Here is a 12,161-nt window from a genome sequence, read left to right as displayed (position 1 = left end):
CACACAGTATCACACATACACACGCAGCATCACAAACGCAGCTCACAAACACATGCAGCTTTGACACAAATGCATCACACATGCAGCCATCACACACACACACACAGCCATCACACACACACGCAGTCATCACACACACGCAGCCATCACACACACACACGCAGCCATCACACACACATGCAGTCATCACACACACACGCAGTCATCACACACACGCAGCCATCACACACACGCAGCCATCACACACACACACACGCAGCCATCACACACACACACACGCAGCCATCACACACATGCAGCCATCACACACACCCAGCCATCACACACACCCAGCCATCACACACACACACACACACCCAGCCATCACACACACACACACACCCAGCCATCACACACACACACTCAGCCATCACACACACACACCCAGCCATCACACACACACACCCAGCCATCACACACACACACCCAGCCATCACACACACCCAGCCATCACACACACCAGATACCTCATACACACATGACACACACACAAATGCAGCATCACACATCACACACACACACACACAATCTCCTCTGTGGTGCAGGGGCGGCTGATCTGTCCATGTGCAGCTCTTCAGTTTCTCCGGCTGCTCACAGCTCTGCACTGTCCCGGCACCTCCCCCGTCTCTCCTTCTCTGCCGGGATAGCAGCTAAGAGCAGGAGACGCCAGAGCTCCGTGCACACACAGGAGGAAGTGAGTCGCTGACCTCTCATCTTGATCGCTGCTGGCTCTCTTCCTCAGCGTGGCAGCGCCGCACACACAGGGGGCGGGGGCGGGGGAGGGATCGGTCGGGAGGAGACCCAGCATGTATAAGAAAAAAAAAACAGCCACAAACCTAATCGGGCTCTCTCTACGTCCCGGAAGTGGGCGGGGCTTCACCGGCGGCCGCAAATTCGGGATTTTAAATGCCCGAAGCGGGACAGCGGGACCCCGGTGCCAAAGCGGGACTGTCACGCTGAAATCGGGACGGTTGGGAGGTATGTATATAAGGAGAGGAGAGCTGTACTGCAGACAGTATATAAGGACAAGAGACATGTACAGCAGACAGTAGGAGACATACTTCAGATTGTATGTAAGTAGAGGAAATGAGACTTGTACTACAGATAAGTATCAAGAGGAAATATGTATTGCTGACAGTATGTAAAGAGGTGACATGTACTGCTGACAGTATGTAAAGAAAAGAGACGTACTGCAGACAGTATATAAGTAGAGGAGACGTGTACTGCAGACAGGATGTAAGGAATGGAGACATGTACTTCAGACAATATGTAAGGAGAGGAGACTATCCTATGTGATGTATATACTGCAGTCTCAGTGGCTCGTTTGTGATGTATATATAGCAGCTTCAGTGTGGCCTATGTGTTACATATCATGTGTATACAGCAGTCTCGGTGTTTCCTATGTGAATTATACTACAATCTCAGTGTCTCCCTATATTATGTATATTCAGCAGTCTAGGTTTATCCTATATTATGTATATACAGCATTCTCAGTTTCTCCTATGTGATGTATACAACAATCTTGACATCTCCTATTTTATGTACATAGAGCAGTCTCAGTGTCTCCTATATGATGTAGACAACATTTTGGTGTCACCTATGATGTGTGTATGCACCAGTCTTAGTGTAGCCAGTGTGATGTATTACAGCAGTCTCGGTATCTCCTATGTTATGTATCGCCAGTGGTTTCTCCTATGTAATGTATACAGCTTGTTCTGTGTCTCCTATGTCAGATTCATAGCAAGGGTTTTGGAGTTTGTTTTGGGGGAGGGGGACAAAACTTTTAAGTCGTCCCTTAACCAGGTAACTGATCACAACTATGGTGGCTAACCTATTAGTGGATGTAGGAGAACCTCAGCTGATGACTGCTCTGTTACTAATAAAAATCTCTATACAAAGCCCAATACTGATGTTACTGCCATATAGTGACCATATATTGGGAGATACCAGTCCTGCAGAACATATTGGATATAACAGTACAGTTATAGATTGTGACTTACAGAATATGTTCTTTCTGATGGAGTCACACTTTTCTTGATTTTTCCATCTGGCCCTGACTAATACGACAACTCCATACCTCCCAACTTTTGTAGATGGGAAAGAGGGATAAAGTTTGCGGCGCGCGAAGCGCGCCGCGGCAAATTTTAGGCCACGCCTCTGACCACACCCATTCATAATTAGTCACACCCATATCCACGTCCCAAGCACACCCATTTAGCACTGCTGATCACACTGTTTCATATACAATAGTTCTAAACAAAAAAATATGGCCACACAGTGCTCCATACTGTATAATGACCACACATGATGCCCCATACTGTATAATGGCCACACATGAGGCTCCATACTGTATAATGAACACACATGACGCTCCATACTGTATAATGACCGCACATGATGCTCCATACTGTATAATGAACGCACATGCTGCTCCATACTGTATAATGACCGCACATGATGCTCCATATTGTATAATGACCGCACATGATGCTCCATACTGTATACTGGCTGCACATGATGCTCCATAATGTATAATGACCGCACATGATGCTCCATACTGTATAATGACTGCACATGATGCTCCATACTGTATAATGACCCCACATGATGCTCCATACTGTATTATGGCCACAGTTCTCCATACTGTATAATGACATACAGGCACGCAGCTCACACACATGCAGCATCACACACACAGTATCACACATACACACGCAGCATCACAAACGCAGCTCACAAACACATGCAGCTTTGACACAAATGCATCACACATGCAGCCATCACACACACACACAGCCATCACACACACACGCACAGCCATCACACACACACGCAGCCATCACACACACACACAGCCATCACACACACACACAGCCATCACACACACACGCAGTCATCACACACACACGCAGTCATCACACACACGCAGCCATCACACACACACACGCAGCCATCACACACACACACGCAGCCATCACACACACATGCAGCCATCACACACACACACACACACGCAGCCATCACACACACACACACGCAGCCATCACACACACACACACGCAGCCATCACACACACACACACACACGCAGCCATCACACACACACACACACGCAGCCATCACACACACACACACGCAGCCATCACACACATGCAGCCATCACACACACACGCAGCCATCACACACACACACACGCAGCCATCACACACACACACACACGCAGCCATCACACACATGCAGCCATCACACACACACACGCAGCCATCACACACACCCAGCCATCACACACACCCAGCCATCACACACACACACACCCCCAGCCATCACACACACACACACACCCAGCCATCACACACACACACTCAGCCATCACACACACACACCCAGCCATCACACACACACCCAGCCATCACACACACACACACCCATCACACACACACACCCATCACACACACACACCCATCACACACACACACCCAGCCATCACACACACCCAGCCATCACACACACCAGATACCTCATACACACATGACACACACACAAATGCAGCATCACACATCTCACACACACACACATCACACACACACAATCTCCTCTGTGGTGCAGGGGCGGCTGATCTGTCCATGTGCACTGCAGCTCTTCAGTTTCTCCGGCTGCTCACAGCTCTGCACTGTCCCGGCACCTCCCCCGTCTCTCCTTCTCTGCCGGGATAGCAGCTAAGAGCAGGAGACGCCGGAGCTCCGTGCACACACAGGAGGAAGTGAGTCGCTGACCTCTCATCTTGATCGCTGCTGGCTCTCTTCCTCAGCGTGGCAGCGCCGCACACACAGGGGGCGGGGGCGGGGTGGGGGGGTGGTTGAGGGATCGGTCGGGAGGAGACCCAGCATGTATAAGAAAAAAAAAACAGCCACAAACCTAAGCTACTCAGGTGCCGCCCCCTGCATTGTCCCTGCCCTAGGCACGGGACATTAGTGTCCCGCCCGGGATCCCGGGGCTGGCTGTCAAAATCAGGACAGTCCCGCGGGATCCGGGACGGTTGGGAGGTATGCAACTCCTTCCAGCCAGGACTCGGCTGCAGAGATTACAACAAAGACACATTTCACTTCTCATATTCCAGACCCATCAACATCTATTCCCAACCTGCACAAACTCCTCATCCTGCTGATATCCCAATGCTGCTGCCGTATGTGTCCCTATTACTGCATGGTACTGTATGGTACTATGTGCCCTCTAGATGGTAAAACAACCTCTAGAATATATTAATGCCCTGTGCAAGTGCCTACATTTTGCCCCTAGAAAGTAATAATGCCCTCTGTGTGCCCCTTTGACAGTCACAATAATCAGAGTGCCCCTATAACAATAAGTGCCCACTTTCATCACAGCGGGCTCCATGCACTGACGTCATCACGCCCGCTGTCAGTGTTTGTATCATTGACATCAGACGCAGTGGGGGGATGATGGGAGAGGGAGCGTGTCACTCATTGTCTCATCATTGCTTTTCCTATCGCCACGACAGCACCCCTACGAGAGATGGGATCCGCCCACCATCTGGACAGGAACCTACAGGATTTAAAGGGGCAGTCCCCCTCACCACTCCAGTTTGGGTTCCTGTCCGGACGGCGGGAGCCTGCAGGATAATCTTACCCGGGTCCACCATGCCTCTGTGCGGTATCCGTTGGGAACGGCAGAATCGGGGGCCCGGAAGCAGCGTCGGGGGGGTCCTGCGTGCGGCCCCCTCCTCGTCTGGTCATACGGAGCTCGTTCCAGGAGTCGGGCAGTGCCGTCCTGGTCCGCAGTGCAAGCGTGCGGTCTGCGTTCTCACCGGCGCTGGTGAACCCGGAAGTGGTTGTTACACTTCCGGGGTAAGCCGGGGGAGGAGTGCGGCGGCGGCAGCTATGAAAAGAGCGCCTATGGAATGCTCGTGCGGCAATATGTCCTCAGTAGGGGACACAGAGCACCCTCAGGGAGAGGTGCCGGAGCAGCGCAGCAAGAGCGGTAGCAGCCGCTCAGGAAGTAGCAGCAGAGTGGTACGGGGGCAGCAGCATGGGAGCGCCCCAGCGTCACATATGGATCCTTCTCCTTCGAAACCGGTATTCATGGGATCAGCCTTGTGGTGAGTGTTAACAATACACCTGATGCTGATATGGTCCGATGTTTTGTGCTTTGTTTTAGGGGAAAAGGACAGCTAAATCTAAGCATAAGCAATGTGCCTTATGCATGAATCCTATGCCTGACAGTTACACTAAAAGGCTTTGCCAGACTTGCATCTGTCAGACCTTAGAGGAAGAGGCTCCCCTTCGTTCGTCGGACCTTAGAGCGGTCATCAGGGAGGAAATAAGTTATTCCCTTAGAGGCAGTCGCCATGAGAGATCGGTCAGAGACGTATCTCCTGGATCTAGCCCGTCCGTGCAAGAGGGTGAATGTTCTCGCTCCTCGTCACCATCCTCCTCAGACGAAGAGGGAAGGCCATGTTTTTCAGTTGAAAATATGGATGCATTAGTTAAAGGAGTCCGAGCAACCATGGGGGTTGCAGAGAACAAAGAACCAAGATCTGCGCAGGACATAATGTTCGCAGGCTTGTGCCAGAAGAGTCGTAAGTCATTCGCGGTAGTGGATACAATTAAAAACCTTATTAAATTCGAATGGGATAAACAGGACAAAGGATTTTTGCCGTCATCGGCAAAGAGGAGGTATCCCTTTGACGATAACGACTTGGTGGAATGGACAAAAGTCCCTAAAGTGGACTCGGCTGTGGCCTCTACATCTAAAGCAGGTACCTTACCTCTGGAAGATGTAGGTCTCCTGAAAGATCCGTCGGATAGGAAGGCGGATATGTTTTTGAAAAAAGTGTGCGAATCATCGTCGGGAGCATTCAAACCGGCGATATCTAGTACTTGTACAGCTAGATCTGTTATGGTTTAGATAACCCAGCTGGAGGAACAGCTGAAATCCAAAATACCTAGAGACAAAATGCTGAACTCCCTATCTCAGATACGTGAGGGGGTGGCGTATCTGGCGGATGCATCTGTGGATTCTCTGAAGCTTGCAGCCAGATCAGCAGGTCTCTCGAACGCTGCTCGCCGAGCACTATGGCTTAAGACCTGGAAGGGGGATGCTCAGGCAAGAGCTAAACTATGTGCTATTCCGTGTAGGGGAATACCTTCAGAAGACGCTTCCCATACCGAAGACCTTACCAAAACCGAGACTGGGAATCGACGGAGCCGAGGAGGAAAGGTTCGGACTTTAAAACCCCATCATCTTCCTCAAGGTGTAGACAGGGGTGAACCTAGCCTCTCTGCTGCCTGAGGCGAAAGGAAAAATGGCGCCCACACACACACACACACACACACACACACACACACACACACACACACACACACACACACACACACACACACACACACATACACACAGTCCCTGCCTCACTGCCTGTGCACACACATCCCTCCACCGAACCCGGTAATCGCCGCTCACAGTAGCATACCAGCAGAGGTGTATCTAGGGTTTCTGGCACCAGGGGCAAGAATTCAGTTTGGTGCCCCCCCCAGTACATATGCGATTTGCACACTCAGTCATGTACCCACGAGCTCCTCTCCCCAATGCTCTCAATGTTCAGTGAAAAACTGAGAGAAGCGGGAAGAGAAGCTCGTTGTCACAGGACCATGAGTATGAAAATCGCATATGAGTGACGTGTCCATGTGACGACTGGAACCTGCAGAGCTGAATCCTGACATCGCAGCTTCTGAATTCTCACAACTAATGCACTGCACACATTTAGGATTCTCCCTGGCCGGTGGACTTCTGACCACATTCCGACTAGACGTGCCCGGCCTTGCTCAATTCATTTTCATAGAGTGGGGCCACGCATGTCTAGTCAGCATGTGACTGCATGTATGTAAATCGCCAGCACGAGAGAATCCTGACAGTGTGCAGTGCGCACTGTGAGAAGTCAGAAGTCTGCAATCACAAAGAATGACTGCAGACTCATTACAAACCTGGACATCCCCTTTAATGTTCCTAACAAATAAAAACATGAGAGTTAGTCAGTATCACAAATAACATTTACATCCAGGTACCTTATAGATGACCTTGTCTCTGGAGTCGTTCTCCTTTTCTTCTTCTTATCCAGACCCCATGATGAGTTTTCTCATCCACAGCTCGTCTCTGCAGACTTCCATCTTCTCCGCTCTTTTGCAGAAAGTCTCCACATGATGCCCTTAAAGATACAAGTGTCATTATAATGCTCCTGAATGAAAAATTGCCCCTCACTATATTGTCTGCACAAAATATGACCCCCACACTGTCCCTCTTATGGTACATGCTCTTTACACTGACCTCTCCTTTCTATACACACTGTGTCCCCCCCTATAGGGCCTAGTATTTATACTCCATATTTATACTCCATCCTCCCACCCTGTGTGCGTGGCTCCCCCATCCTCCCACCCTGTGTGCGTGGCTCCCCCATCCTCCCACCCTGTGTGCGTGGCTACCCCATCCTCCCACCCTGCGTGCGTGGCTCCCCCATCCTCTCACCCTGCGTGCATGGCTCCCCCATCCTCCCACCCTGCGTGCGTGGCTCCCCCATCCTCCCACCCTGCATGCGTGGCTCCCCCATCCTCCCACCCTGCGTGCGTGGCTCCCCCATCCTCCCACCCTGCGTGCGTGGCTTCCCCATCATCCCCTGCGTGCGTGGCTCCCCCATCCTTCTCCCCTGCGTGCGTGGCTCCCCCATCCTTCTCCCCTGCGTGCGTGGCTCCCCCATCCTTCTCCCCTGCGTGCGTGGCTCCCCCATACTTTTTCCCTGTCATACTCACCTCTCACCGGGCGGCGCATAACTTCCCGGCATCTCTGCAGCGTCTTCCTTCCTGTCTTCAGTGGTCACATGGTAGCGCTCATTAAGGTGATGAATATGCGCATATTCTTGACCTTAATGACGGTACCATGTGACCGCTGAAGACAGGACGCACTGCCGGCGCTGAGACACAGTTGCAGCCACCGCTGGAGGAAGGTGAGTATTACGTCTTCAGGGAGGGGGGCAGGAGGGAGGAGGGGGGCAGGAGGGAGGGAGGAGGGGGGCAGGAGGGAGGAGGGGGGGCAGGAGGGAGGAGGGGGGGCGGGCACTTGAACCCGGAGTTTAAAAAAAAACAAAAAAACCTAGCAGCGCAAATCCAGTTACAGAATCTGCCGTCCCCTCTCTTCTGCCGCCTGAGCCAAAGAGCTCAAGTCGCCTCATGGTAGCGGCGTCAGTGCACGCAATTTATAAAAGAGAATATTTCAGCGTTACTAGGGATCAAAAACATAAGAGCCACCTTCACAGAATGCAGCCTTAGTGCTGCTGAAGGTGGCTCTATTACCTTAATAGGCCCTGGGGGGGGGTGACAGGTTCCCTTTAATAATTTAATTATAAGCAATGTATTCTTATAACATAGAATGCAGCCCGTGGTTACTGTATTGTTATACTTGTTAGGGGGCAGACGGACTGACGTATTTCTCATGTGAGGATCGCATCGCAATCCTCGGACTGACCGTCGGCTCTCCTGACCTGAGGCTGACAGTTGCATAGTAATCTATCTCGCTGTCAAGCTTATGTCAGGAGAGGTGTCAGGCCCAGTCCGAGGATTGTAATGCGATCCTCGCATGAGTTATACAGTGTCTGTCTGCGCCCTTCTGTTAATACTTATCCTTGTTATAGTAATATTAACCTTCTTTGCTATGCTTGTTTAACTAATACTTATAAAAGACCCAGCTCGCAATAATAAAAAGCCCCCGACCTCCCCATCTCCAGCCCCCAAGACAGCAACTATTAGGGTATGTTTCCAAGGGGCGTATTGCTTGGGTTTTTGCTGGGAATTGGACGCTGTGTACATCCGCAGCGTTGAAACAGCAGCTTCCAGATGTTACAGCATAGTGGAGGGGATTTTATGAAATCTCATCTCCACTATGCGTACATAGACGCAGGTGGAAGACCCGCGTTACCGGACATGTGGCGCGTCTTTCTAGACAGCAGCATGTCTGTTTATCTTGTGGAGATGCTCCGTCTACACAAGATAAATAAAACAGTCTATGAATAGGATGCGGTGATTCCACCTGTGTTCAATGAATATATGCGGAATCACTGCGCGTACAACAGGGGGCAGCACTTTGGGCGGAGCGGGGTTATCTGCTGCATCCAAAGTGCGGCCAATACACCTCGAGGACACATACCCTCACATATGATGGAGTGAATATCTCATAACATTAAACATTAATCAGCCCCCAGTGCCCCCTCACCCACGTCAGCCCTCACAATACCCTCAAACTCTCCCATTCACCCCCACAGTGCCCTGTCCCCCTCCCACAATACCACCATCCTCTCATTCACCCCCACAGTGCCCTGTCCCCTGCACACCCACAATAACCCCCATCGTTTCACATTTACCCCACAGTGCCCTGTCCTCCTCTCCCACTTCGGCCCCCACAATACCACAATCCTCTCACATTCACCCCCACAGTGACCATGATGCCTAAATCGAATTACTCTAATGAATTCCACCCCCACTTACTGATGAAGTTTTCAGACAGTGAGGAGAACCAGGAAGTGTCCAGATAGATGCAGGGAGGGCACTGGGACCCAGCGTGCCTCAGCCAAACCAAGCGTGCACACTGCACAGCCAGAAAGGAACTGCTGCTGCCGCTGCCAGCCAGGAAGGAAGAGACTCATGGGTGAGACCACAGTGCACTCTGCACGGAGGGAGGCTCTGCAGCCGGCATTGTGCTGCTCTCTCCCTGACACCTCAGACTTGGCAGTGGATCTCCCGGTGGGCCCCTTCAGGTGACTGGGCCCGGGGCAATGGCCCCCTCTGCCCCCCCAGTAGCTACGCTACTGGTCTGCAGGGATTACAGGGAGAGTCGGCAACAGCACCACGTGTTCTGACCACCGCTCTGCCGCCCCCTGGCTTAAGGAATGAGCTGCCGCCTGAAGCAAAGTCCTCAACTTGCTTCATGATAGCAGCGCCCCTGGGCGTAGAAGAAATTACCGTTAATACAGGTCTCCCAGTAGGGGGCAGGTTAAAACACTTCTATTCCCAGTGGGCCGGAATAACTTCCAGCAATTGGGCTTTGAGTATAATTAAATCGGGGTTAAAATTAGAATTCCAGGAAACACCTTCTAATTTTTATATTTTGACTGCCCCGGATTCCTTAGACCAACAGAAAGCCCTGGAAAAAGAGGTTCAGATGTTAAAACAGAAGGAGGTTATAGTAGAGGTTCCAAAAGACCAGCAGGGGAAAGGGTTCTATTCCCCTTTATTTTTGATCTCCAAACCGGATGGATCCTTTCGAACCATCATAAATTTACGGAGATTGAACAAATATCTACAATACCATGCCTTTAAAATGGAATCAATTAAAACAGCGACTAAACTTCTTTTTCCCAGATGCTATATGACAGTCCTGGATTTAAAAGATGCGTACTATCATCTGCCCATTCACAAGGATCATCAACAATTCCTCAGAATGGCGGTGCGCTTAAACGATCAGGTCAGACACTTTCAGTTTACTGCAATGCCATTTGGTCTATCTATGGCACCGAGGGTATTTACTAAGATTGTGGCGGAAGTGATGGCCTATGTCAGAGAGCAAGATACATTAATTATACCCTACTTGGATGACTTCCTGGTAGTGGGAAATTCATTTTTTCAGTGTAAAAGACGCCTAAAGCATGTAATATCTTCCTTACAGGACTTGGGTTGGCTAGTCAATCTGGAAAAATCAAGACTAGAACCGTCAACGACTCAAACTTTCCTGGGTATTCTGCTAAATTCAGAAAATCAACTATGTTTTCTTCCGGAGGAAAAAAAGCAAAGGATTGTACACAAAGTCAGCACTGTGACAAAAAAAACAGATCTGACCTTGAGAGACGCAATGTCCCTTTTGGGATCATTAACATCTTGCATACCAGCCGTCCAGTGGGCTCAATTCCACACTCGAGTATTGCAGACCCAAGTCTTAGATGCAGAAAGGAGTCTTCAAGGCCAGCTAGGCGGAAGACTCAGACTTTCCACCACCACTCTAAACAGTCTGAAATGGTGTCTAAATATCGAACATTTGGAAAAAGGGGTACATTGGAGTATAGTACCAGACAACACGGTCACAACTGATGCCAGTCCAATAGGATGGGGAGCTCACATAGGAGATTTTTGGACTCAGGGGCAATGGTCTCTCTTAGAGGCCCAAGAGTCCTCGAATTGGAGAGAGCTTACGGCAGTAAAAAAGGCTCTACTCAGGTGGCTACCATCTCTGCGGGGTTCACATGTGAGGGTCCAGTCAGACAACACAACAGTAGTAGCATATCTCAACCATCAAGGGGGGACAAGATCAAGGTCTCTAATGAACACCACCACAGACATACTCGACATAGCCGAAGCTCACTTTCACTCTCTTTCAGCCGTTCACATTCGAGGAGAGCTCAACACAGAGGCAGATTGCCTCAGCCGTCATTCTCTTCGTCAGGGAGAATGGGTTCTAAGTCGACGGGTGTTCAAACAGATAGTAGACCTGTGGGGGTTACCCGATATAGACCTATTTGCAACGAGAAAGAACAGACAGACCATGAAGTTTGCTTCCCTTCGGGTAGCAGACAAACCTTGTGTAATAGACTCCCTTCAAATTCTATGGGATTTCCCTCTGGCATATGCATTTCCTCCCAATGTGTCTGATCCCTATAGTACTCAGAAAGATCAGGGAGGAGAGGGCGAGAGTGATCCTGATTGCTCCCTTTTGGCCCAGGAGGGCATGGTTCTCTTTACTCAGGGCAATGTCTGTGACCGATCCCTGGGTATTGCCTGTCCGGAACTTCTTTCTCAGGGTCCATTCCGTTACCCCAATGTGGGATCCCTGCATCTGACGGCGTGGAATTTGAGAGGGAGTTATTGAGGAGGAAGGGATTTTCAGATGCTTTGATATCTACCCTTTTAAATAGCCGAAAAGAAGTTACTACTAAGATCTATTCTAAAACTTGGAAGAAGTTCCTTGCCTTCTACCAACATCCCTTTTCAGGCAAGGTTCCAATTCCGGCTATTTTAGAATTTTTACAAAAGGGCAAAGAATTGAGTTTAGCAGTAAATACCCTTAGGGTTCAGATAT

The sequence above is a fragment of the Ranitomeya variabilis genome, chromosome 5 (genome assembly GCF_051348905.1).
Source record: "Ranitomeya variabilis isolate aRanVar5 chromosome 5, aRanVar5.hap1, whole genome shotgun sequence".
In the NCBI taxonomy this organism is placed as follows: Eukaryota; Metazoa; Chordata; class Amphibia; order Anura; family Dendrobatidae; genus Ranitomeya; species Ranitomeya variabilis.
The sequence above is the reverse complement of the archived record's forward strand: the minus strand, read 5'-3'. Positions refer to the sequence as shown.